This window comes from Bos mutus, chromosome 10, assembly GCF_027580195.1.
Source record: "Bos mutus isolate GX-2022 chromosome 10, NWIPB_WYAK_1.1, whole genome shotgun sequence".
In the NCBI taxonomy this organism is placed as follows: domain Eukaryota; kingdom Metazoa; phylum Chordata; class Mammalia; order Artiodactyla; family Bovidae; genus Bos; species Bos mutus.
In genome coordinates, this window is record NC_091626.1 from 84,973,852 (window position 1) to 85,001,295 (window position 27,444).

The window sequence follows — 27,444 nt, forward strand, 5'->3', positions numbered from 1 at the left end:
AAACCTGGCCTTCGTCACAGAGGAAAGCAGTGGGTGAGGAGCCAGTGGAGAATAAGCGTAACAGGCTAAGGGGCTGTCCACTCAGGAGCCATTCCTGAGCGCTCTGTGCCTGGCACCGTGTTGGATGCCCGGGATATACACATGCAAGAGCGTCATCCCCAAGTGGAAGGGTCCGCAGTCTCCCAGGGAAGGTGCGGGCACACAGACGCGTCGGCAGACCACATGGAGGGGTACGGCTTCCTTGTTGGCTGCCAAGCACAGCAGAGGTGCCCTGCTGGGAAAGCGTGGGTCTCCGTGACACTTGTGTTGACTCGTCGAATCACTGCTCTGACACTAGTGACTTCACGGCCTCGCTGCTTTCCCTTTGTCCAAAACCCACTGATCATGGTGGTGCACCCTCTGTCGCTGCAGAGCCTCTAGTCTGAGAGGCTGATCAAGCGGCAGCTACTTTAATTAAAGACTCCAGGCCACACGGCCAGGGGCCGTGGCCTCCCGGAGCTGACCCCGCCCGTCCGCACCAGGTGGGCCCTTGCAGGTCCCCGATGCCCATCTGCTCTGGCTGGCGCCGGCGTTGTACCTGCCGTTCACGCTTTTGAACGTCACCTTTCCTCCTCTCATCTCTCGTCTGCCTCAGAGAGGGTCACACACAGGGACCACCCTTAGCATCCTCTGCCTGTCCCCTGCCCTGCGGTCCTCCATCCCAGCGCTGGCAGGGGGTGGGCCAGGGAGACCCCATGCCTCCTGAAGATAAGTCCTGGCAGATCTGTTTGCTGCTAACGAGGGGTCCGTAGCATTTGGTTCCTGCCCAAATGCAGCCTGTTTACTCCCCTAGCTGAAAATCACAGACTTCAGAAACACTCCGGTGCTGTAGGATTTTTGTTTATTTTGGGTTGTGTTCCTTTCTCTGCTTCTTTTGTCCGACAGAGTCCTTGATTTTGCCCCCAGGGCAACCACACTTAACTCTGGACATCAGTGTGGGAGAGTGAGGTCCTTCCCGCTCAGCATCCATCGCAGGTCAGGCCTGCCCTGCCCTCCCTGGGGCAGCTGAAGGTGGTCCCTCTGTTAGGGCCCTGGTGGTCATTTTGGTTGCTGATGAGAAGGCCAGGCCCTTTATGACTGCTATTTCACCTAGTTCTCAAGACAACCCATGTTATGGTGGAGAAAACCCAGGCTCAGAGAAATAAAATAACATCCTCCCAGGCACACGGAAGCAAGCAAGTAGAACAAGGGCTTAAACCCAGATTTTTACATACATTTCTACTTGTTTTCTTTCCAGTATATCACTCCAAGGATGTTTGGGTTAGGAAGTCAGTTTCTTTTTGGTGTTGTTATATTAGTTTTTGAACAAGTGTTTTTTTTGTGGGGAAATGAACTGAATCTGTCTTCCTAAAAGTGCCTTTTTTAAAAACACTTAAAATACTTCCGGGTTCCTACAAGCCATGTTTCTGGTTTTGCTTGTTTGCAGTTTTTTGTTTTATGTGTGTTTTGGGTTTTTTTTTTTTTTTTTTTTTGGTTCCTATAATTAAAAGCTAGAAGAGGCAGGGTTGAAGGTTTTTTTTTTTCCCCCTAGTAAAACAAGAAATTGCCTTCTCTTCAGATCTATGCTTTTCTCTCCCTCCAAGCAAGTCAAAGATGAAAATAATAGCTCTATCTTACAGATTCAGAATGAAACAGAAATTATTTAAATTCCTGTTTTAAACTGTAGAAATGACTAACAGGTGGTCCTTACATCCTGTGACCTCATTAGTCTGTCAGATATTACCAAACTGCATCAACCAGACAAAAAGATAGGTTCATAACTATGCATCCAAGAACATCCTGGGGCTCACTGATAAGGTTTAGAGGGTCTAGACGAGTCCCTGAAATTGTCTTCAAAACCTGTATCTTCCTGAGCTATTCTGATTAGAGATTCCTTCTTTTTCATCTGTCCTCAAAGGACATGGTCACCATATCAGTGTTTTCAAACAGGACATGTTTGTAATCTCACAGTTGCCCTAGCTCAGGAGTCCAGGGTTTTACCAGGCAGCAAGCAAGCGTCTTAGGCCTGTGGTCCTTTCCGGAGCTGGGTCCTTCTTCAGGTTCATAGCGTTGCCGCCAGAGTTCAGGTCCTTGTGGTTGCAGGGTGGAGATCCCCTCTTCTTGCTGGCCGTCTGGTGGGGTAGAAACCCACCTAGTTCCTGCCCCGTGGCCCCCTCCCGTACCCTTACAGTCCAGCCGCTACTTCAAGGCCAGCAGGAGAATCCCTCATTCCAGTCTGCCACAACCTGGTCCTGTGTGATGTAACATGACCTGGGAAGGGACTGCTCCTCGCCTTTGCTGCCCTTTATTCCTAGAAACAAGTGTACTCGGAAGGAGGGAGACTACACGAGGTCATGACCCATCGGGGGTCACCTTGGTCTTCCTCACTATAACCTCCTAAAAACTGAGAAGAACCAGTGCTCTGGGATCTTCGAAAACAACATCGTTGACATCCTACAAACACGTCATTCATTTACTGAGGAATCCTGCCACATCCACGGGAGGAAACCCACCAGGGCTGGATGGGGAAAAATTAATCACTTTTGTTTATCTCGATGGAGTTGGTGCCGGAAGTGGGAGTATTAAATGAGAGGAAAGCGCTGATTCTAGAGCTGCTGGGAGAAGGCCCGCAGCAAACAGGCTTTACCGTGTGTGTCGGTATCGTGACGACGCTCGCTCTACTTTTTGAGCCACGGGTCACGGTGTGGAGCAATGGGAGGCAGCCAGACCCCAGAACAGCTTAAACCTCGTCACTCCCGGCACTGAGGGGGCCGCTGCCCGTCAACTGAGATCGTGCTTGGTTTACTGGGAGTCTCATTCGGAGTTAATAGAAAGGTTTGAAATTGAGTGTGCGCTGGTCTCTGGTAGAGTTCAGTAGGCGCTTCCAGGGCTGCTGTTTCTTCTGGCTGTTCTCGTACGCCTTGGTTCCGCCGCGCTGCCGTACTCGGCAGAGCCCCACAAGCCCGGCGCTCCAAGGGGCAGACGTCTGCTCTCACGGCCCGGAGGCCGACCGTCCGGGATCGGGGTGTCGGCGGGGCTCTGCCCCTGCTGAAGGTCCTGGGACGCTGTGACCCGGGCCTCCCCCCAGCTTCTGGCACCCTTTGCTTTGGGGACACCGCTCCCCTCGTCACACGGCATTTGCCCGGTGCTGCTGGTGTGTCCTTTCTCACCAGGCATGTTGATTAGGGGCCACCGTCCTCTAGTGCTGAGGAGGGCGTGGTAGTTCACTCCAGTCTTCTCGCCTGGAGAATCCCATGGACCGAGGAGCCTGGCGGGCTAGAGTCCACGGGGTCGCACGGCGTCGGACATGACTGGGCGACTTAGCGCCGTGCACGCTCTGTAATATGACCTCATCTTTCCTAACTACATCTGCAACACCCCTACTTCCTGATAAGATAATGTTCTGAGACGCTGGGTGGGACTTGCACGTGCTAGTTCACTGGATGGTTGGGTGTGGGGCGGTGGACCCAGTTCTACTGATGACACTTAATGAGGAGTCAGTACGCTTTTCCTGCAAGTCATACCATTCTAGCAAGTGGATCCAGGTCTCCCTGGGGACTGACAGCCAGTCGGTCTCCCTCTCTGTCTCCACCCTCTCACTTGGGAATTTATTGTTTTCTCACTAGAATCGCATCCTTGCCTTTTGGACTTAATTTAAAAAATAAAGCAGCCCTCATTTCACATCTAAAATTGGTCCATGATCACCCTGTTTCTGGGGGTAGGATCCTGTCCAGAAGTCAGTTATCTGCCAGCTTCACCTGTAGGGTGAGTGGGGGATAGGGAACCAGGCTCACAGAGAAAACAGAAGGAGCTGAGCAAAGACGGCCCACCATAGTCATGTCACAGATCCTCCTAGGAGTCTCCTGTGCACTTGCACTCGCGTACTGCTGACCTTCACTTTACACAGAATTCTACGGGGCTTTCGGAACCTGAGTTTCCGGTTCACAGGGCAGCAGAAGCGTCAGTGCGTGCGTGATGGACGCAGGGCGCCGCGGGCTGGCGGGGGCTGCACAGACCTAAGCGTCAGTGTGTGCGTGACGGACGCAGGGCGGCGCGGGGCGCGCAGACCTTAACAGGGGAAGTCCAAACTAAAGTCAGTGCAAACATCACTCCTGTCACGATCCCTCCATGGATGCGTTAGTCGCTCAGTCGTGTCCGACTCTTTGCAACCCCATGGATTGTAGCCCGCCAGGCTCCTCTGTCCATGGGACTCTCCAGGCAAGAATCCTGGAGTGGGCTGCCATGCCCTCCTCCAAGGGATCTTCCTGACGCAGGGCTGGAATCTGGGTCTCCCCCCTTCATCGATACCTTCCGCTGAATTCCACTGTTGCTTCATACCTTCACCGGTCAGTTGTCATCTGTCTTCTAACCATCCGTGTACGCGTTCTACCTCGTCCACCATGTTGGTGGTTTAGTCACTCAACTGTGTCTGACTCTTTGTGACCCCGTGGACAAAAGCCCACCAGGCTTCTCTGTCCATGGGATTCTCCAGGCAAGAAGACTGGAGGGGGCTACCGTTTCCTGCTTCGGGGGATCTCCCCGACGCAGGGATCGAACCCGAATCTCTGGGGTCTCCTACATGGCCAGGCAGATTGTTTACCACTCGTGTCAGCTGGGAAGCCTCCTTCCACCTTGTGTACTTATCTCAGTCTCTCCTACCAGATGCTTGGAAGAGCCCAGACATACCCAGTTATGCCTAACATTATACCCGACACACAGTAGGCACACCTACTTAAATTCTTGTGGAAGCCTGGGTAACTAAAAAAGGTAATTTTTTAGGTGGACAGTAATTAGGTAAGATAATTCAGGTGCCTAGTAATTTCAGGCAGGGTGGAGTTTCAAAGTATTTTGAGCAAAAGAAGATTATTCTGGTATCTCTTTTTAAAATTAATTTTTATTAGTTAGAAAATCTGTAACCTTACCTTTCCTCAGGCTTTTAAGAACTATTCAGACATCTCATTATTTTACTTATAAGCTAACAATTTTTAACAATCACTTTTAAGGGGACCTTTTATTATTAATGTTTGATTTGCAAACTTAGCTAATTAAACTCCTTTAAACATTTTAAACTGCATTTGTAAAGGAAATCGAACATATTAAATTTGTAAGTACTCAACTGCCTGACTCAACAAACAGGCCTCCCAGAGCACTTAAGCAATTCTTATAAATCTAATTAGGCTTATGAGTATGTTACACCTTATGGTCTCTTAAGTTTTCTTCTACTGTTTATGACTTCAGTGAGATTTTGACTTAAAATCAAAGTCTAAACTGGTTAATTCCACATTTTAAGTTGATATTTCAAAGCTGATCATTATTTTTTGTAGCCTAATTCTCTTAATTGTAACAAATATTTAAAATACTGGATCTGCATTGGTTTCTTTTTTTTTTTTTTAAGAAGAAAGATTTGACAGATCTAGTCTTCCTAAATATTTTTGTGCTTTATTCTGAATCTCCTTTGTATTTAAAAGTGCTCACTCATATTGTCCAAGAAGGAAAAGAAGGACACGCTCCCCTCTGCCTTCCAGAACCTTCTACACATCAGGGATCTTTGGGAGCTTCTGTTCACCAGCATCCAGCTGTGCCCCCCCTCCCTCATGACTGTCCAGGGGAGGAACTGCTCCAGTGCTTCTTGGAGGGACCTCGCGGGTGCTTCTGGCAGCTTTGGGAGAGAAAATGGAAGCAATCTGAGGCTCCTGGAGGTTGCCCCAAGCACAGAGCCAGCCTTAGGCCGTCTAAATTTTCTTTACCCCAGAGAGGTTTGGGGCTTCCCTGGTGGCTGAGTGTAAAGAATCTGCCTGCAGTGCGGGAGACCTGGGTTCGATCCCTGGTGGGGAAGGTCCCCTGGAGGAGGAAATAGCAACCCACTCCAGTATTCTTGCCTGGAGAATCCCACGGACAGAGGAGCTTGGCAGACTACGGTCCATGGGGTTGCAAAGAGCCGGACACGACTGAGTGACTGATTCTCTTACTTAAAGAGGTTTGCAAAGATGGACAGACAGGCCCCCAACTCCAGGGGAGCCCTCAGCGACTGGTCGCCTGGACGTCTCCCTGGAGGTCCTGCCCCCGGTCCCCACAGCCATCTGTGGGCAGCGGGGTCTGTGCTCCAAACCCGCCCCGCCCAGAGCGCTCCTCCCCCGGGAGGCTGGCCGCCAGGAGCGCCCAGTGGGCTTCCTTCCCACCTGGGTCCCACGCACGGCGGGGAAGGCTGCTTCAGAATGGGGCTGGGTCGGAACCATGATGATCATTAGGTTTACTGAAAGGAGCAGAGCGGATCTGGCTCCCTCTGCACATTTTTTTTTTTTTAATTAGAGCCCAAATGGTTTCTCCCCCTGCAGAGATAATAAGGCCACATGCCATTGTTCAGATATTCCTGACTAAATTTTCTTGCCCTCAAATAACAAGGTTTTTGTTTTTTGTTTTTTTAAAAAAAGCAGCTATCTACATCTTCTTTAAAAGAAAAAAAGAAAAAGAGGACAGGGAGAGAAGATGCTTATTACTTCATTCAAGAACAGTTATCCGTCCTCTGAGGTCACCTCAGATACTTGTGAGACTTCCTCTGTGACTGTCAGGGGTGGGGAGGTCTGTCTTCTCAGCTCCCCAGGATTTCCTGATGACAGTGGGTGTCAACCCGCACTCACTGCGTGGACATCGATGCTCTTGAGCGCCGGGCTCAGCCCCTCCTTAGAGTCACTTCGTAAAGGAGGCTGCCCGGTGAAGCCGCGGGCTTCACTTCCCCACACCCCTCCTGTTACAGGCACGCATCACCGATTCTCCTGTCCACTCACTGAAATCTGTGTCCCCCACCCTCTGGCTGTCTCCAGAATGGATTTTACATTTTCTAAATTTTAATACAAGCACATGTCTTTCCATGAGCGTCCCAAGACCTCGAAACCCTATGGGACTGTGCGTGCTCTTCGTATCCAGGCCTACCCGAGGTTTGGTGGGTTTGGTTCCAGGCCACCGCGGTAAAGAAAATATCACGCTGAAGTGAGCCGCATGAATGTTTTGGTTTCCCAGCACATGTGCCAGCTACGCTGACAATATTCTGTGGTCTGTTAAGTGTGTGATAGCATTGTGTCTGGAAGAACCATGTACACACCTTAATTAAAAAATACTTTATGCTAAAAAATGCTGACTATCCTCTGAGCCTCCAGCAAGTGGTAGTACTGACATCTAAGATCACCGATCAGCATAGAAAGTATAATAATAATGACAAAGTTGGAAGTATTGGAAGAATTACCAAAATGTGACAGAGACGCACGAAGTGAGCAAATATTTCTGGAAAACACGGGCACTGATAGACCTACTCGATGCAGGGTTGCCACAGACCTTCAGTTTGTAAAGAGCGCGGTATCTGCAGAGCGCAGTGAAACGAGGTATGACCCTAATGCTGATACTAACGTGGCCCTGCAGAGCCTCATCCTTGGCTGCCGGAGCTCCCGGCCCCAGCCAGCCACGCCACAAGTGACACCGGCCCAGGAGAGCGTCCTGGGTTACAGCGATGCCCAGTGATGGGTTTCCATGGTGACAAGTGACACCGGCCCAGGAGAGCATCCTGGGTTAGCGATGCCCAGTGATGGGTTTCCATGGTGACAACTCAGTCCTCAAGAAAACACTGTGTAGACAGGGAAGGGTACGATATAATTTTTTAAGTTTTGTTAAAGGAGTTAAAATGAAAAGAAAAGATGTTTCACCTAGAGGCGGTGCTTCATGTATTTTAAAAAATTCCCCGAGAGAGAATGCTTGTTTCCCAGCAATGTGACTGAGTTCCTGCTGCATGAAACAAACATTTGTAAAATGTTTGAACAGAGGTTCCAGAGCCAACGAGGAAGCTGGTAAAAAGCTAGTTCTTTATAACTGTGTTTAAACCAGAATAACACAGTTCGGTTATCATTTGTTAGTTATTAAACGTTAAGGGATTTGCGAGACTTGCTGGCTTTCGCTCCGTATATCATGAATCTGACTGTAACTAAAGGTTATATATTATGTGGTACAGTGAATAATGCATGGGGAGTGATAACAGACGTTGAAAGGGAGGGAGAGAGAGAGAGAAGGTGGTTTTTAAGTACAGTGTGGCATTTCCTTTCTGCCATGGTGATACATGATACGGTGCTCTGTGGCGTGCGGAATGTTACTGGTTGTCATAGCAATAGAACACCGTCCTGGAGAAAGGAGGGAGCACTGGCACAAGAGGCTTTGCTGGAACAGAGCTCCAGTTCTGACAAACCCATCATCGTTAGCGCCGTGTTTGTTCTCGAACAGTAAAAATCATGCTATTTTTTTTTCTTTTCTCAATGACAGTGCTGAGAAGCCGTGACACCATCCCTGCGCTTACACTCCACACAGGGGCTTCTGCCTTCGGTTGAGACCGTTGTGCCTTTTGCTGGTGTAAAAACACATGCACGCTCAGTGGTTCAGTCGTGTCTGACTCTTTGCGACCCCATAGACTGTAGCCCCCCAGCACCTCCGTCCATGGGATTCTCCAGCTGAGAATACTGGAGTGGGTTGCCATTCCCTCCTCCGGGGGCTCTTTCCAACCCAGGGACTGAACCTGGGTCTCCCACACTGCAGGCAGGATCTTTACCGTTCAGCCCCTGGTGTAAACCTAGGTTGTGTTTTGAATGCCCCCCTGAACTCGCTGCCGGTCGCTGGCCCTGCTCCCTCAGCTTCTCTGCAGCGACCGTGGTTAACCTCCGCCTTTCTTCTTGCTGTCAGGGCGGGCCTCCCTGGGTCGTGTTTCAGTCATTATCACGTTTTATGAGAGCCTGAGAGACCAGCCTTCTGAAGTCTGAGCTGAAGCTGGCCTTCTGTTTGGTGCTTCAGCCCTCTTCTGGGGGAGTCGCCAGTGACCTGTTCCATCTCTTAGAGTGTATGTTGGATTCAGTTGATGGGAACTCCTGTGAGATGACCTCTGCTGTGCAGTTGCCTGGGTGGGTTTCAGAGGGAGCCAGTGCCAGGGCACCATCTGGGTCTGGATCAGTCGTTCTTGCCCCGTCACGGCTGTATCCTCCTCCTCCTCATGTAGCCTGTGGATGTACATTGCTTCCCTCACGTAGGTGTGGAGTAGGTACGGGAGTGTGGAAAGAGTCGTTGTGTGTGCTCAGTCGAGAAGAATCCATCACAGCTCACGTGGCCGGTCCTCAAGGGGATGGCGCTTGGGTTACATGCTCTTGGTCTGGATGGTGATGGTGGTGGTGGTGATGACGCACTTCTGAGTGCCAGGTCCCCTCTCTCCTATCTTCTTCATACACATCAGCTCATCCAGTCCTCACCACAGCCCGTCTGACAGATGAGGGACCTGACACGCCGAGGCTAAGCATCCTGACTGAGATCACACTGCTGGTAAATGCTGGGGCTGGCCGCAGAGCCTGTGTTCTCAACTGCTCCATCCCTTCCATGATCTGAAATGGAACCGAGGAAGGCCCTACACGCATGCAGGGAACTGGCCCCTCCTGAAGAACCACTGGGCTCAGGGGTGCAGAATGAAGAAGAAAAATGTGCTGATAAGACAGAAGGAAAGAACTTTTAAGCTAGATGAGGAAGCTTTGCTTGCAAAAAGCGAAATAAGCAGGCCAAATGTTTACTCCTAAGTTGTTACCAGTATGGGATTATCCGTCGTCGTAACACACGGGAGAGTAGGCTGTCCACAGAGCTTCAGCACGGTAAGTGACACGGGCCCCAGCCCAGCCTCTGCCTCACTCAGCCCCGGCATATCCAGCTCTGACATCCCAGCACTGCCCCGCCTGCACTCTCAGGGGCGGCCCAAATAGCCCATTGATCAGAAGGAACATCAGTTACCCAAGTTATCGCAGCCCTGTAGGGAAGGGAGGTGCTATTTCACGTTTTCCAGCTGAGGAGACAAAGGTGAAGAGAGGCTAAGTCACCCCGCCCCAGACTACACTCCTAGCTCATGTGGAAGAGAAATCGCTCAGCCTGTCCAACTCTTTGCAACCCCCTGGACTGCAGCCCGCCAGGCCTCCCAGGCTAGAACACTAGAGCGGGTTGCCATTTCCTTCTCCTGGGGATCTTCCCAACGCAGGGACTGAACCTGGGTCTCCCACATTGCAGGCAGATTCTTTACTGTCTGAGCCACAAGGGAAGCCCCTAGCTTGGGACTTCAAAGTCCTAGCTGAAGCCCAAAGTATTAAAAACAGTCATCCGTCCACCAGCTGTTTGATGAGAGCCCACTGGGTGAGGGGAATGGCTCCCGGCTCCTGGGCTGTGGTGATGGACAGACAGACACAACCTTTCCCTGGGGGCTGGCGTTCACCCAGAGGTGCAGGTCCGTGCAAATAATAAGCTCTGAGCTCCTCCAGTGATACGTGTCAAGTATTAAGGAGGGGCAGGAATTTCTTAGTCATGAGAAGGAGTCAGCAAAGGTGTAGGATTAGGAGCAACTGGATGTGTTAGATAAAAGCAGAAAATAAGAAAGAGTGAGCTCAGACTATGGAAGACCTTGGAGGAGTCTTAGCCGGGGGCTGGATTGAGAATCACCTTCATGTTAGAAACACAGCCTTGTTAATGATTGCCCCTAATGACACATGACGTTGGCTGCAAGTACAGTCACAACAGACTGTTCAGTCCTGCCTTCTTGTTTTACAGACAGGAAAGTGAGGCCCAGAAAGTTTCTTTAGGACGCATTCCCCGGAGGACCTGTCCCTCCTGTGTTTACTGCGGCTTTCCTTATAAAAGCCCCAAATTGGAAACAATCTAAATAAATGTCCGTTTCCAGGGACGTGTTGAAATAAGCTCTGCAGCAGTGAAAGGCACGCACTGCATCCCTCTGTATCCTAGGTGGAAAGGGGCCAGGACTCACTAGTGAGTGAATGGAAGAAGCACGTTGCAGAGCGATTTGTAAGCCTGTCTGCATTTATCTAAGACAGCAACACTATCATTTTGAGAGACACAGATTCTTGTCTGCTTGTCTGCAGAGGAAAAGTTCTAGACAGATAACACACCAAGGAAATGTCACATTCAGTGAAGGGGCGAGGCTGTAAGATCGGGTTATCTTTTTCAGAATGGCCTGATTTCAAAAATAAGCAGCTCCATTCTTGTATTAATCGTGTGATTAAAAATTAAGTTAAAAGAGAAAGGTCCATGGTCGTGTCTCATTGTTTCCACTGAGGCAGTTGAAAAGGCAAGTCTGGGACCGCTCAGGTTTCCTGGCTCCCAAGCCACACTCAAACACCCAAACATTCAGGCACGGGGAGGCGGGGCAGAGAGGGAACAAGAGCTGCGGGACCAACCAGACACAGTTAGGGAATCCCAGGAACCAAACCCGTGTCAGTGGGTTAAACCAGGTTTTGCTGAATGAGTATGTATGTTGCCAAAAAAAAAAAGACTGCAATGCTTAATGGCATTAGTATTCCAGGCAGCTGAATCCCAGGCTGGAGAAAGGTACAGATGATGATTGCTCATTAGCAAATAGAATACAGGTGTTTGCTTCATTTTGCCTGAGTGCATTGGCACCTTGGGGAGCCACCAGCTTAGTGAGCCAGACCCGCGGTGTGGCTACCAGCTCAGCCCAGGGGAGAGGTTCACCCAGGGGAGGGGATACAGGTCACTTCAGAGCTTACAGGGCTGGGCTTTGTTTCCATGGATAGTTTGTTGGGATGGACTGGTGGAAATGGAAAGCTCGGATTCCTAAAGCAACTACACAAAAAGTTTAATGTGTTTTTGTTCCGTAGTTTTCATTTAATTCTTAGCAGCCACTCCATGAACTAGGGTATAGGGTTCCCTTTGGAAGGGAAAGTGAGGCTCAGAGAGGTGGGGTGACTTGCCCAGAGTCACACAGCAGTGGTGAAGGAGAACCCACGTGTGTTGGCGCCAGGACTCAGACTTTCTAGCGCCCTTCTCACCGGCCCTTGGGGGTAAGGAAGACAACAGTCCATGTGGAGGTCTCACACTCTTTCTTGTCCTTTTCCTGAAACACTCTCTCCCTTTGAGCAGTTTCCAGGACTTGCACGTCTTATTTTCTCAGCTAACTGAAGGTGTTCTCTTAAAACTAGCACAGAAAAGATCAAGCCTGGAGAAGGATAAATAGAAAAGATAGTAAGACGCCACTTGAGCCCCCCTGGCCCTCAGGAAGTGTCTGGCTTGATTGCAGTTCATGAAGATTGAAAGCCCCACGGTGCTAGCAGATCCTACTGACGACTCCACACGACAGGGAACAGCATTAAGGGGTGGGTAGTTTTCCTAGGAAGGAAGGATGGGGGGGTTCCCAGGCTGGCAGCCTCGGTGACAGGGACGGTGCATTTGGCTGTAAGTGCCTGGAGGGAAGGTCGGGCCGCTTCTTACAGGGTGGAGAAGCGCTGGCAGAGGTTGGCAGAGGTGCGGAAGGAAAAGGGGTTCTTGAGACTGGTGCCACGTGGACAGTGGCCTTAGCCAGGGGTGAGCTCAAGGCGATGACCTGGTTGAAGGTCATTCCTGAGGTTCTCGCAGAAGCTGGTGAACACAGGGTTATGGGTGAGAAGTGGTGTCCTGAATACATTCGAAATGTATTTGCAATGTATGTAAGAAATACCTTATGTGCCAAGATGGTTTTCCCGTTGGCCTATCTCCCCTGGGTAAAATGTTGGTGTTTTAAAGAATTTTGGTTTTGTTTTTTATCCAATTGGGATGACGGAAAGCTTATACCCCATCAAGACATAATGCCTTTTGTTATGTTTTCTCTGGTGCCCGCTACGCACGCACACCACTTGTAAACTACTCGAGCATCTGTTCACACTAAATCCCGTGTAAATGCCTGTTAACCAACTTGCGTATCAGCAGAGGCGAGTCCGCCCTGGTGTGCCTGGTGACAGAAGGCGCTGGCCGCCCCCCTGAGCTTCCTGCTCGTTGTCAAACATGTCCCACTGCTCATGTTGCTTCTGCAGCAACTCTCAGCAAATTACAAACGTTTTCAAGAGGAACTGAGATAGCTTTTTCTTAAGAAGATCCTACTTCTTTCTTTCTTCTGCTTCTTACTTCTTAAGAAGCCTGTCTTCAGGGTGAATGAACAGTTTTAGATACAGGGACCCACTGCATTACGACATCCACGTCTGCCCAGCTGCTGAAATTTTAAGACAGCGGTCGCTGGGTTTTTCAGCCGTCTCGCCGCCACCAGCCAGCCCGTGTATCACACGTCACTGTAGGCCTCAGTCCAGCAGATGCTCTTACTGCCGTGTAGCAGAGGCCACTTTCCTTCTGCACTTGGGCTGACGGTGAACAGCTGGGGGCTTGCCCTATGAAAAAACAAAGCCAAGCTTCCACAAACAATGGACTTTAAAATTCTTGTTCTAGACTGAGAGTTTTTGGTTTTTTTCTTTTTACTGTTCCTTTCACTAAATTCTTGTCCAAGATCTTCTCTCATGTTATTAAGTGGATAGAATCCAGTGTGGTCAGATGCAGTGTGCCTTGCGGGTATAAAATTAATTTAGCACCGACATTTTAAATAGTGGAAGGCCTTTATATAATGATGTAAAAATTGTTCTGCTTTTGAAAACCAAAATCAAACAGGAAACGTGTGTGTGTCTGTAAAGAAGTCAGATACCTTGCTGCGATATTTCTTTGGCTGTCTGCCCCCACCCCCCAAAATAATCTGTTCTTCTAACTCTGAAGAAATAAAGCAAAAAAAATGTATCTGCGGAAGGGGAAGGGGGGTTTGATTGTTTTATCCTGGAGACTAAAAGCCAAATTGGCAAAGCAGCCCTTTAAAAAAAAAAAGTCTAATCCAAACAGGAAAAATTGGGCGCAGTCCCCAAAGAGAATCTCTATAAAGTGTATTCAGTGAAAGCTTGAATAACTAGCTTCAATTTTGAAAGATAGAAGACCCTGCCCACTGCTGACTGCAGTTTAATTACATAATTAACCCACCAATCCTGTTTTCTCTGGTTTAGAGGCCTCGCAAAATGATTTTCCATAGGCCGCACTACCCTCACCGTCCTTTATCCCATTTTTGTTAGCCATCCGAAGATACATTCTTTTAATTCTCTTGCTTTTGTAAAAGGGCTTGGCTTGGCTCACCTCACCTGATACAGTTTTACGGTGGGAACAGCATCTGGCCCTCTGATCGGGATCAGAAAGTGGAGCTGTGATTCTCCCAAGGAGCGAGTTGTAGCCTGTGTGTTGTCTTTTTTTTTTTTTTTTTAAGAAAATACTCTGCTTAGCTAGAAGGCTTTCGCTTTCCTTGGTCCCCACTGGGCCGAGGGAGAAAGTCTGACAAAACCCAGAGACAGGGTGGGTCGTCGTCGGGGCGCGTCCAGGGGCGGCCCGCGCGCCCGCTGAGTGAGGGCGGTCCCGGCCTGGCCACCCCGCGCCGCCGTCCACGCCCCGCGTGGGCCCGCAGGCCGCTGCCCAGTTTGTTTGCCGTCGAGTTGTCCCGGCAGCCGAGCAAACAGATGTGGAGAGATTCACCGAACACGAAGGCCCTGCGCAGGAGGCTCTTTCTGCCCGGCCTGGAAGCCGCGGCGGGGCCGGCCCAGGGCCTGGGCCCTGCTGGGGACTCGCACAGATAATTCACAGATAAGAAATCTCCCTCAACAGATAAGAAGCCTTGGTGCTAAGTAGCCTGTGCCGACTCTGGGAGATAAGACACAGAAGATGCCTCCTCAGGGTTGGGAGAGTGTCCACGCTGGCCTGTTAACTTTGGGGATTTTCTAAATTCTTCCCGAATGGTTTGCTCCTTCTGTGCTTGCCTGTTGCCCCCAAGAGACTTCATTTTTCACTCTTCAAGAATCCGTGAGAGGGACTTCCCTAGTGGCCCACTGCTTAAGACTCCACCTTCCAGTTCAGGGGACACAGGTTCGATCCCTGGTCAGGGAGGGAAGATCCTCCATGCCTCAGGGCCAAAAAAACCAACAGGTAAAGCAGAAGCAATATTGTAACAGATACAGCAAAAGACTTGAAAACCACCCTGCCAACATCTGTCTACATTAAAAAAAAAAAAGAATCTATGAGAAAGTTCCCTGAGGAAAGACCTACGAGTTAAGAGAGCGCAGTGGTAGTGCGGTCTTCTTCAATATTGTCAAACCGAGGATAAAATTTAGAGGCAGCAATAAATAACCTAATAAATTATGCCCTTGAGCAGCTACATCACAGGTTTTGGGACTGGCTGCTTCTTTTCTAGAAACACAGTTAATTGTCTCTGGGTGGCAGTCTTCCTGTCCTCCAGAACAAAAGAGAAAGGGTCTTACCCATTATCCCTCTTTAGTTTTCCTCACTTACATGAGCCAGCAGGGTCTTATCCTCAGACGAGTGCCTTGCCCAAAGCAAATATTTTATTTATATGTGCCTCAGTGGAAAATTCTGAAAGAGATGGGAATACCAGACCACCTGATCTGCCTCTTGAGAAATCTGTATGCAGGTCAGGAAGCAACAGTTTGAACTGGACATGGAACAACAGACTGGTTCCAAATAGGAAAAGGAGTTCGTCAAGGCTGTATATTGTCACCCTGCTTATTTAACTTATATGCAGAGTACATCATGAGAAACACTGGGCTGGAGGAAGCACAAGCTGGAATCAAGATTGCCGGGAGAAATATCAATAACCTCAGATATGCAGATAACACCACCCTTATGGCAGAAAGTGAAGAGGAACTCAAAAGCCTCTTGATGAAAGTGAAAGAGTTGAGTGAAAAAGTTGGCTTAAAGCTCAACATTCAGAAAACGAAGATCATGGCATCCAGTCCCACCACTTCATGGGAAATAGATGGGGAAACAGTGGAAACAGTGTCAGACTTGATTTTTCTGGGCTCCAAAATCACTGCAGATGGTGACTGCAGCCATGAAATTAAAAGACGCTTACTCCTTGGAAGGAAAGTTATGACCAACCTAGATAGCATATTGAAAAGCAGAGACATTACTTTGCCAACAAAGGTCTGTCTAGTCAAGGCTATGATTTTTCCAGTAGTCATGTATGGATGTGAGAGTTGGACTGTGAAGAAGGCTGAGCGCCGAAGGATGGATGCTTTTGACCTGTGGTGTTGGAGAAGACTCTTGAGAGTCCCTTGGACTGCAAGGAGATCCAAGCAGTCCATTCTGAAGGAGATCAGCCCTTGGATTTCTTTGGAAGGAGATGCTAAAGCTGAAACTCCAATACTTTGGCCACCTCATGTGAAGAGTTGACTCATTGGAAAAGACTCTGATGCTGGGAGGGATTGGGGGCAGGAGGAGAAGGGGACGACAGAGGATGAGATGTCTGGATGGCATCGCTGACTCAATGGACGTGAGTCTCAGTGAACTCCGGGAGTTGGTGATGGATAGGGAGGCCTGGCGTGCTGCGATTCATGGGGTCACAAAGAGTCGGACACGACTGAGCGACTGGACTGAACTGAATACCTGTTCCTAAAAACAGAAGGGAGATGATTTATGATTGTAAAAGCGCAAGAAGCAACAATATGAGCAGTCCCTAATATCAGTTTTTTAAAAGTAATTGTACAGGGACTTCCCCGGTGGTCCAGTGGTTAAAACTTCGCTTCCCAATGCAGGAGGTGCAGATTCGATACCTGGTCGGGAAATTAAGATCCCACCTGCCTCTCAGTCAAGAAACCAAAACCTAAAACAGAAAGCAATATAGTAACAAATCCAATAAGGACTTTTAAAAATGGTCCACATCAAAATAAATAGACTTAAGTAGCTATATTGGGAAGGAAAGAAAGGGAGGGGCATTCCTAGGAGCTATACTTCAAGAGTCTAGGCCAAGAGAATGACAGCGGTTGATTCAAAACCCAGCCCTAAGTTCCCTAACAACGAGAGCAAAGAGGGAAGCGTGGTGTAACCAGCACGCTCCTTTCTAGGACATGCGCACACCCCACTGAGGTGCCCGGCTCTGAGAACAAGGGTGATCTGTAATGATGTCTTGCAATAGGGGTAAGAAATAGTGCCTCAAACAGAACCGAATGCCAGGTGCACGCATCCACACAGCCGTGCCCTTTTCTAATAGGGCCTTCGGCGGGAAGCCGGGCTTCAGTGCTGATTGAGGCTGTCTCAAGGCCCTGCTGTGTGCAGGGAAGGGGGATGGGGGCGCCGGGTATGTAGCCACGACCCTGATCTGCTCCAGTGCTGGGAGCCGCTGTGAGGAGCTCCGCCCCTGGCAAAGGTCATGAGGAAGGAGGCTCGGTATACGCAAAGGCGGGATCGAGCCTCAGGAGTCCCCCTGGAAATTCTCGAGCATCTACCCCCAAAACCAGAGTCTGCCTACTTTCTGCTTTGTGCTCTCACCTACACCTCTGACTTTACGGGGGCTCTCCCCCACTACCTCTCTCTGAAAAAAGAGTTAACTTCCAGCTCCAGTTAATAATTCCTGGGTGTGACAGTGTTTCAACCTACAAACTCCTTTGGAAGTCCTCTAGCCTGCCTGAATAGGTTTTTCCGGCCACATGTGATTGCTCAGAGCCTCCCAACTGTGAGAGGCAGGAGATGTTCTAAACTGTCTAAATACAGATTCCTTTGAGCAGTTAAAAGATTGATTAGAAATTGTATTGGTGAAGGGTTTTTCACTTGTTGGGCTAATGTTTGCTGCTAAGTCTCCATATCCCTTACCTGCTGTGTCCCTGGCAGTGTATTGATTGATATAATTGGTGTATAGAAATGTAAGTAGTAGCTTTAATGTTTGTAACTTTGGACCCTTGAGTTAATTCTTTTCTTGATTTAGCCCACCACACCTTTGCCCTATAGGAATGCAACTTTAGCTAATGCTTTTGGAGGCTGGCGCCTGACTTTTGAATAATCACCTTTAGAGAAAAATAAGTTTCTTAAAATGTTAACTGGCCTCCTGGGCAGAAGATGATGTAAATCACCTAAACTTTTGCATATGATAAGTTTGAAAGCCTGGCTTCAATTAGGATCAGGGACTGCTGTCCTTGCATGACTCTACCCCTTCCCCCATTATCCTCTATGCACAACTTAAGGTATAAAACTACTTTGGAAACTAAAGTACGCCCTTTTGTTCACCGAAATTTGGTCTCCCCATGTCATTCTTTCTCTCACCTTCTGGCTGAATTTTCATCTGAGGCGGGGAAGCTCGTCAAGCCTACTAATTTTGCCTGGGCTTCTAAGATCTGACCGGGGAGGCCTTAGTGTCTCCTCTCCTTCGGGAGAACGGGAGGACACCTGCGGCCTTCGTAGGTGACGTAAATTCCCTGCTTTGAAATTTTATTCAGCCTCTTTTCCTCACTGAATTTCTTCGCTGAGCTATCCTTATTTCACCACTCTTTATATCCTTAATTAAGGTTTAATTAAGCAGTTGTTTCCTGATCCTCGCTGACGCCGTCCCTGCTTCGAATTCCCTGGATCCGCCGGGGCTGGACCCTGGCACTCCAGAGTTTTCCTGGTCCTCAGAAGACACCATGTGGGTGGAGGGTGCCGAGTGGCTTACCTGGGTGGCCAGGAGCATGCCCAGGAGGTACCTGTATGCCCAGAGAAAGAAGTGAGTGAGCAGGTCCCCCCACCCTCATAGAACTGGAGAAGCGTCGGCCACCTCTGAGTGTCTCCTGGAAGTTATGTCAGTTAAAGGGATCTAAGTGCGTTCGCTTATCTCTTTAGAGACAGAGCTGCAGAAGGTAACTGCTTCAGACTGGGGCTAACCTGACCAGCCCAGCTGTCCTGCTTCAGACTCAGGCTAACCTAACCAGCCCAGCTGTCCTCCCATTGCTCTGATGGAGGCTGACAGCTCCCCGGGTTCTCATCCGTGAGCTTCCGGTCCTGTGGTCTGGGAGACAGAGCGAGGAATGGCAAGTGTTCTTGGCTGAAGCAGAAAGGGAGGCCATACAGGGCAGTGTGTGTGTGTGTGTGTGCTCAGTTGTGTCTGACTCTGCGACCCTGTGGACTGTAGCCCGCCAGGCTCCCCATCCTTGGGATTCTCCAGGCAAGAAGACTGGAGTGGGTTGGCCGGTCAAATGGTTGAAAGAGCCAGAGGAGGGGAATCTTGACTGGCCCTTCAGGCATGATTCCCAGATCCTGCAGAACCAACTACGGGGTAACCACCGTCCCCGCAGTGCACGCCTCCCGTCCGTGACCCAGGGACACTGCCATTCCTGCAGCTGCCTCTCAGTACCCAAGGAGGGCACTTTAGGATGGACACCAATGGCCACTTCAGGAAGACCCAGTGTCTCTGTTCCTATGTGTCCACTTGGACAGCTAAGGGGTCTCACCTCACCAACCTGACTACATCGAATTGGCAGAGCTGAATTCACACCAAGAGCCCTTGCTGCAAGGGAATCTGGAAAATGAAGAATTTTACCTTTCCAACCTCTTCAGCTAGAAAGCCAATGGAATATAGATGCTGAGCAATCCAGAGTCTGCTGCACACAACTTTAGTGAATTGTTGAATTCTGATAATACAATACCACACACACTCATCTCACACGCTAGTGAAGTGATGCTTAAAATTCTCCAAGCCAGGCTTCAGCAATACGTGAACTGTGAACTTCCAGATGTTCAAGCTGGTTTTAGAAAAGGCAGAGGAACCAGAGATCAAATTGCCAACATCCACTGGATCATTGAAAAAGCAAGAGAGTTCCAGAAAAGCATCTATTTCTGCCTTATTGACTATGCCAAAGCCTTTGACTGTGTGGATCACAATAAACTGTGGACAATTCTGAAAGAGATAGGAATACCAGACCACCTGACCTGCCTCTTGAGAAACCTGTATGCAGGTCAGGAAGCAACAGTTAGATCTGGACACGGAACAACAGACTGGTTCCAAATTGGAAAAGGAGTATATCAAGGCTGTATATTGTCACCCTGCTTATTTAACTTACGTGCAGAGTACATCATGAAAAATGCTGGGCTGGAAGAAGCACAAGCTGGAATTAAGATTGCCGGGAGAAATACCAATAACCTCAGATATGCAGATGACAGCACCCTTATGGCAGAAAGTGAAGAAGAACTAAAGAGTCTCTCGATGAAAGTGAAAGAGGAGAGTGAAAAAGTTGGCTTAAAGCTCAACATTCAGAAAACGAAGATCATGGCACCTGGTCCCATCACTTCACGGCAAATAGATGGGGAACAGTGGAAACAGTAGCAGACTTTATTTTTTGGCCTTTTCTGCTTTTCTCTGCGTCACCAGGAGCCCAGGATGCTGCAGGTCAGGCCCCAGGATGCGCATGGAATCCTATGGTGGGGCTTGAGAACTACCTTTCTGTATTCCCAGAGAGAGAATTGGTTCGTGTGGCTTCGTACACGGAGGCTCTAATTAGGATCTTGCCTATTACCTTTAGTTAATAAACACGACCAAGATGACTCAGCCACTTTGGGACATGAAGATTGTAATAAAAGTGAATATTCTTGGGGAGCTTAATCTCCAGAATTGCTTCAAGTTCAGGCTTTCTTCCCTCCACCCCCAAACTCTGCAGAGAGAAACAGAATGGCGCCCGCTGGTTTGGTGGGCCACGGTATATTCCAGATGCAAGGTAATGAAATAAAGAAAAAGAGTCAGATAAATGAACAGTTTTATGGGAAATGGAATCAATAAAACTAAATCCACTTTGGATTCATTAGCTAGTCTATTTGGGTTTTTGTATTTTGGCAAAATGGCTTTGATGGAGAAAATAGGCGGCCAGAGAATGGGAAGAAACGTAGAAATTAATTGTGTTCTGCAGTCCAGACTGTATAGTTCCTTTTGAGGGTAAAATAAAGCAAAACGAAATGAGCTAGATTTGCTGCTCAGCAGATGCCAAGATTTTACAATGTAGAAGGAACATTTTTACTCTGAAACGTGCAGTCTGATCACCCCCACAGGACGGGGCTGACCTCCGGCCCGTGTTTTTAACCCTTTCAGTCTCTCGGTGCTGAGGCTGCCCCATATGCCAGGCCCAAAAAATAGCTACACGAAATGTGGGGTCCAGATTCACAGTTTGATTGAAATAGCAAATGATGGCATTCAGTTTGTCGTTTGTTTGTGTAAATTGATGCAGCAAATAGCACTTAGGGATAAATATGGTGGACATCGATTTGCTAAGCAGTAAACCAAAGCTCTAGGGAGCCGAGCTTTTATGTGAATAGGATGTTTGAATGGCAACAGTAGACTAGGTGTGGAGGCAAACCACAGTCCTGGAGCCCTGACGTCCTGGCGAGGAATTTGCAAAAGTCCTTGTGAAACACAGAAGTAGTTTCTAGGCTGAGTAACAGCATGGAGTGTTCCAATAAATAATGTAAACTTGAAGAATTTACCACTGAACCATTTCCCCTTTTTCATCACAGTGGTGGGATGAACTCCATCAATGCACTTGCGATAGTATATCATGCGGTGATTTATACTGAGATGCCCAATTAAATACCTTTGTCGTGATGTATTTAGACCCATTCCTTCGACTTCTTTTACTGAACCCAGAGGAAACAGTCGTAAAGTAGTATTTCTTCATAGTGACACACCCATGAAAGCAGTAAGGCAATCATTCTTCTATTTAAACTCGAGTTTTGGACACCTCTGAACAGCAGTTAAGTTTTTCTTTTCTGAATAGAGGAAGCGTTTACAAATATATAGGGAACCATCGCTGATTCCCAAGGCTCTTCTATTCAAGAGAAGTATCTTGGTGAAAAAGTACACGTCTCAGGCCTCCAAGCGGGGCTCGTCTCTGGCTGTGAATGTTGTGACTTGACATTGTCTCATCCTTTTGAAGCCACTTGTATCAGACTCCAGAATTTTTGGTCCCCTTTTTCAGCCAGCAAGAGATTCTCTCTCTTTCCAATTTTTCAAGCATTGAGTGAGCATTTCAGATACTGTTGGAAAGAAGTTGGCTATTTGTCAGGGTTACTGAGTAGGTGCAGGTGAAGAGTGGAGACTCAGACGCTCCTGAGGAAAGGAATATGGGAAAGGATGGCCACCTGACTGTGCTGGAAGAGGGAGTCGGAACTGACGTGCGCGCTCGCGGAGGTGCTGAACTGACGTGCGCGCTCACGGAGGTGCTGGCCACCCCCAGGCCCTGAGATGTTTCTGTGAGGCCCTCAGCCCGTGGTCTTCTGCCATCTCGTTTGCTTCCCACTCTGTCTGGACCTGCCGTGGGCTTTTCATCTGCAGGAGACTTTACAGGGTCTCTTAGAGCTCAAAAATTCTATTACTCTCTGCTTAGAGCTGAGAGTAGTCTTGACTTTATGAAAAACTAGGTAGGTTTTATTTCTCGGCGAAATGATCTGTGCTCTGCGATGATTCGGGCTACCTAAGCCAGAAATATTGCTAGGCGGGGCCGATTATCAGGCATAACAAAATAACAGCAGATCAGGATTTCTGGAGTGAAGCGGAGTCTCTGCAACAACCCCACACAACACTAAAGTGGGAAAGCGACCCAGAATTGATCTTTTCAACTCTGTTATTACGTGGATAATTAGCCAGTAGACACACGTAATTACTGGCATATTAATTTGCATGGTTGCTTTGCCTTTTTCCCGTGGTCAAAAAGACAGCGTAACGCTCTGGCTCATCTGTGGCCCGTCTGTGTCTATTTAAAGAAATAAAACGTGTCTCGGTGGAAAACGGTAATTAGCAAATCCCAAACACATCAACGTTCCGTGGGGGGATAAGGCAGGTCTCCCAACCCTAGAAACTGCGCGGGGGTCTGACCGCCTGTCTCCGGGCCCCCTGCCCCCGCCTTCTCTGTTCTTCCCAGCATGTGGACAGCCCTGCCGCAGGAGGTCAATTTGGATACTGTGGTCACATTTTTTTAAAAAGAGAGCCGTAATTATGACCTCTAATTGTGTAGTTATGCCTGCTGAGTTAAAGATAATAGCACCTCCTGCCTGGAAGTATAAGTTAATTGTCTACAGGGGTCAGGAGAGCGCTGACCCCTCTTTCGAGCCCCCAGCCTCCACCAGGCCTGCACCATGAGACACGCTGAATTGGCCTGCTGTGCTTTATCCTGCTGGTTAAGTGTTGGGTTTAGCCGCTGGTAAACGCTTCCTCTAGCGGAAGGGCAAATCTAACTCGTGTTCAAGAGGGAAATCAAGCTTCCCTGAGTCTAGACCTTAGCCCGTCTTCCACGATGGCCTTCTCAGAACCCACCGTCACCCAGAGCTCCGTGTCGTGGGCCCTGTTTCTGTTCATAAAGAGCATACATATTCCGCACCCGGCACGCTTGTGCTGGTGTACATTTGCCACCATTTTTTCCCAGCTTTTTATTAGAGAGCATTTCAATAGAATAATAATAAGTCCCTATTACCTTTCCCCGGTGATCATCAGATCCTGGCCAGGTGGCTCCATCCAACTCTCCCATTTTTCACCGCCTTCCAGCCCCAAGTCATGGGAGTTCTGAAGCAAATCCCTGGGTATCGTGACTTCTGTGGATATCTCAACAAGGTAGAAAGTTTTAAAGCACAACCACAATATCAATCATACACCTTAAAACGTTTAATAATAATTTCTTTGATCTTAAAAGTTCTCAGCACGAGGAGAAAGTTGTTAACTGTGTAAGATGGTGGATTTAACTACATTTATTGTGCTAAATTTATCTTTGTCATTTTACAATGCTGTGTGTCAGTTATCTCAGTGAAACCCAGGGAAAAGAAAATTCCCTAGTAATTCAGCAGTTTTACTTTTCCCCGATTGCTTACAGGGTTGCTATAAGTGCAGGGTGGCTGCACCGTGCTGCACGCAGGCTCTTCCCCAACTAGGGATCAAACCTGTGCCCTTTTGCAGTGGAAACGTGGAGTGTTAACCACTGAGCCACCAGGGAAGTCCATTTTTAACCATTTATTTTTCAAATCCAGAAGCAAAGTTCGTATCTTGTCAATGGCTACACTCCTTAAGTCTCCTTCAATCTGTAGATTCGCTTCCATGATTATCTCTTTTTCTTGCTGCAGCCCGTGTAGTTGAGGTCGAGGCATCTGTCTCCCAGAGTCTGGATTCTGCTGATTTCATCTCGTGTTGTCTTTTGACTTGTTCCCAGTCCCCTGAATTTTCTGTGAATTGGGGGTTCCATTGAGAGCTGGGTTTCTCAACCTTGGCCCTGGATGTTTGGGGTCGGATAATTCTTTGCTGTGAGGGGGTGTCCTGTGCATCGTACGATGTTTAGCAACATACCTGGGCACTACACACTAGGTGTCAGAGCACGCACGCACCCACACACACGTACATACACGCACACACCCACATACATGTGCACACGCACATATACATACACACACACACGCACGCACACATCAGTTACAACAATCGAAATGCCTCCCGTTGCCAAGAGTCCCCAGGGGCCACCGTCACTCCACGGTTGAGGACCACTGCTCTGAAGGCTTGAAGAGTTTGGGCTGAACGCAGGTTTTTAGTGAGGTGGCTTCTAAGTGGTATATGGTCCCTTTGTCAGGTGTATGGTGCGCCTGATTGATTTCTTTCTTGTGATATTAGCAGCTATTGATTGCCACTGCTTATGTGGTAACAAATAAAGAGAATAAAGGAATTCAGCAGGGGCTTGTAAAATCTTGCCAATGCACACTCTCATCTCCCCTTTTTCACATGTGATCTTGATTATCTCTCTACAGAGAAACATCTCCCCGTCAGCCCCTTAGTTAATGCAGACGTACTCCGTCCAGGAAATGGAGAGAGAGCGCTTGATTCTTGATCAGTTCTCAAAGAATGAGTCAGAACCCCCGTGAGTTTCAGTTTTTTAAAAATGTTATTATGAATGATTGGGTTTAAGCGTGTTTGATGTGTTTCAATTGAATGCAGTTATCACCTCCGAGGGAGCTCAGACTGTCCCACCCTTGGCCAATAGGAGGGCTTTTAGCCAGGCCTTTGTGAGTCCTGACACGAAGCCTGTGGACGTCGGTCATGTTTTCTGACATGACAAGTTCCTCTGGGCTCCTTGTGTGTATTTCCTGTGCCAGACCAGGAGTCCACCATCTCTCCAGGAAAGCCTGGTTTCATTTCCTGGGAAGTGGGAGTGGTGACAGTCTCTCGCGGCCAGCAGTTTTAGCCATGTAGTTCTTCTATTTGTTATGGCTCTCAGGCTTTATCCTAAGTTCTCAGCACCTCGATAATCTTCATAGCTTCTTCAGATGTGTTTACAAACTGCTCAGAAGCCCCTCTGAGACTGATACTGTCTCTTCCGCCTTTGAAATCAGTGTTACAGGCAAGATCACAGTCTATGGAAGTGTCCAGCCCAAGGAGGCCTTTGTCGTTGACTCACGCGCGAGGTGCTAGAGTGAGCAGAGCCTAGAGGCGGATCCCTTACTTAGGAACGAGTGTGACACCCTTCAGAGTCCGTCTCTTGAGGACCAGGGACGAGTGACTGTGAGCTGTTGATCGGGTCCTAACCTAGGAGAGTCATGGTCTTTGCGGTTGGCAGCCCTGCCTGGCAGCTCGACACACACGACCAGGTTCTCCCTGCTTCCTCTGCGGCTTCTCAGACACCTGCGTACTGGCTTGCTGTCAGGAGCTGTGGGCCTGGGTGCATCTTCCACTCTTGAAGTAAGCATCCTTTCCAAGAATTCCGTGGCAAAAGGAATTCCTTCTTTTTCCCTAAATGCAAGTAAGTGTAAGAAGTGAGACATTGTGCCAGGAAGTGAATGCTCACGAACTTTGGGAAGACCCCCTTTGCCTGTCTTTGCTGAGACGCTGCGTCTGTACCAGAAACGAGCAGAAGACCGCTGACACGTGGCAAGAGATGGTAAGGAGAGCCCTAGGCGTCTGGGGGGAGGGGCCGCTTCCCCTCCCAGGGGAGGCAGGTGGCGTTGCAGAGGCGTCCTCGAGTGGCGGAGCCATGCCTGCTGCTCCGCGTGCCGCCTGCTCCGCGAGTTCAGACGCAGCCGGGCGGCCTCTGGCAGGAGACGCGGGTCAGTGATCTCAGGAGCACTGCTTAGCGGGGGGCCCTGGGACCTGGTTCCCGCTTTCCGTGTTTGCCCGCCGTTCCATCAGTCGACACGCGCAGCACCACAGGCCACTTGCGTCAGAACTTTCAGGGACCACCATGCGCTTTGTTTGTTTTTGACGTTTTGTTTTGTTGACGTAATCAGCCAGATTCAGGAAATATTGTATGGAATGTGTTGGCTATGAAGAACTTTTTTAAATAAAAAAAAAAAAAAACCCTTTCTTAAACAGCTTATATGTCCTAGAGAGAACCAGTCTTCAGACTTCCCTGGTCATCCACTGGTTAGGACGCAGTGCGTTCACTGCCGGGGTTCAGTTCTTGGTCGGGGAGCTAGGATCCCGCAAGTCACATGGCGTGGCTGGAACAAAAAGAAACAGTAAGACATAAAGAGTCAGAGAGGGAGGGAAGAAACGGTTAGGCTTCCCGGCCTTTTCTCTCCATCACGAGTCAAGCCGAAGCCCAGATTTCTAGAATGCGTGTTCTGTCCTCACCCCTTTCTTCCGTGCCCCTGCCCCCATCACACACGTACACACTGTCTGGAGCTGTCACCATCTGCGGGGACGGGAGGCTGGTGGCCGTAGGGTCCCTTGTGCCTGCCTGGCCTTCCAGGCAGGGCTGAGTGTCTGTCAGCAGGCACCTTGGTGGCCAGAGCACACAGAAGCGGGGCTCGGGGGACAGCTGCCACGCTGACCCGGGGCCCAGGTGGGGCTCCTGCTCCCGGGTGAAGAGGGGCGACAGCCTTGCTGGAAGCGTCCCGAAAGGGGAGAGAAAGCCCCGGGTGCTGCGTAGCGGCCGTGGCCCCAGCGGACGCTTCCGGCTCTCCTTGCCAGCGTCCGTGTTTGGTTTTGCTCGTTTCACACTCGCTCCAGCTTTTCTCCCTTTTGAAAGATGGGAAGTGCCCTCTGGAGAGAGAAGGACCCCAGTTGCCGTCGGGGGGGGCGCCCACCCCTCGCTGCCCAGGAGGCCGGCAGGGTGGTCTGGGTCTCCCACCCACGCCGCCCTCAGCTTCCATCCACTTTACCTTCAGGGTCTGCCTGGGTCTGTTCATGAGACGGTCTGGAGATCATCACCTCTTGGTTTTTCCAAAAACAAATTACGCCCCAGACACAACGCTGAAAACCTTGCTCTGGCTTAGCAAGAACAAACACAGGGGATCTGCAGAAGGAAGTCAGCTCTGGCCTGGACTCCCCTCCTTTACAAGCCTGCTTCCCTGCTCCGCTCTGCCCTCAACACTTGGCCGCCTTCGTTCCACGGTGTACCGGCTTCGTGTTTTTATGGACCGGGTCTTTGACTCTTGTATGCTATGTGGTTGGAAAGTAAGGAGCTCAATTTTTTTTTTTTTTTTTTCAAGCACATCCAAAATAAGAGAGATCCTTCCACGTAGCCTCAAGACAGAATACTTATTCCAGGGATGCAGACGTTCCCCAAAATTGTTCTGGAAAACTTCTGGGGTTATTTTTTTGGTTTTTTTCTGGTTTGGGGATTTTTTGGTTTTGTTTTGTTTTTTCTGTTTTGTTTTGTTCTGTTTTTTTGTCTTTACAACCAGTTTCCCATCTGCCCACCAGAAGGTCAGCTCACTGCTTCTAGTTTCACTAATCATTCCTACCCTGCCCACCCACAGGCCTTAAGGTACAGGGATCATCCACCCTTAGGG

At 49.1% G+C, this 27,444-nt stretch overlaps 1 protein-coding gene across 1 annotated transcript in view; it reads left to right on the forward strand.

Moving 5' to 3' along the window:
- Nucleotides 1–27,444, forward strand: part of FOXN3 (forkhead box N3) — a 256,783-nt gene that overhangs the window by 184,352 nt on the left and 44,987 nt on the right.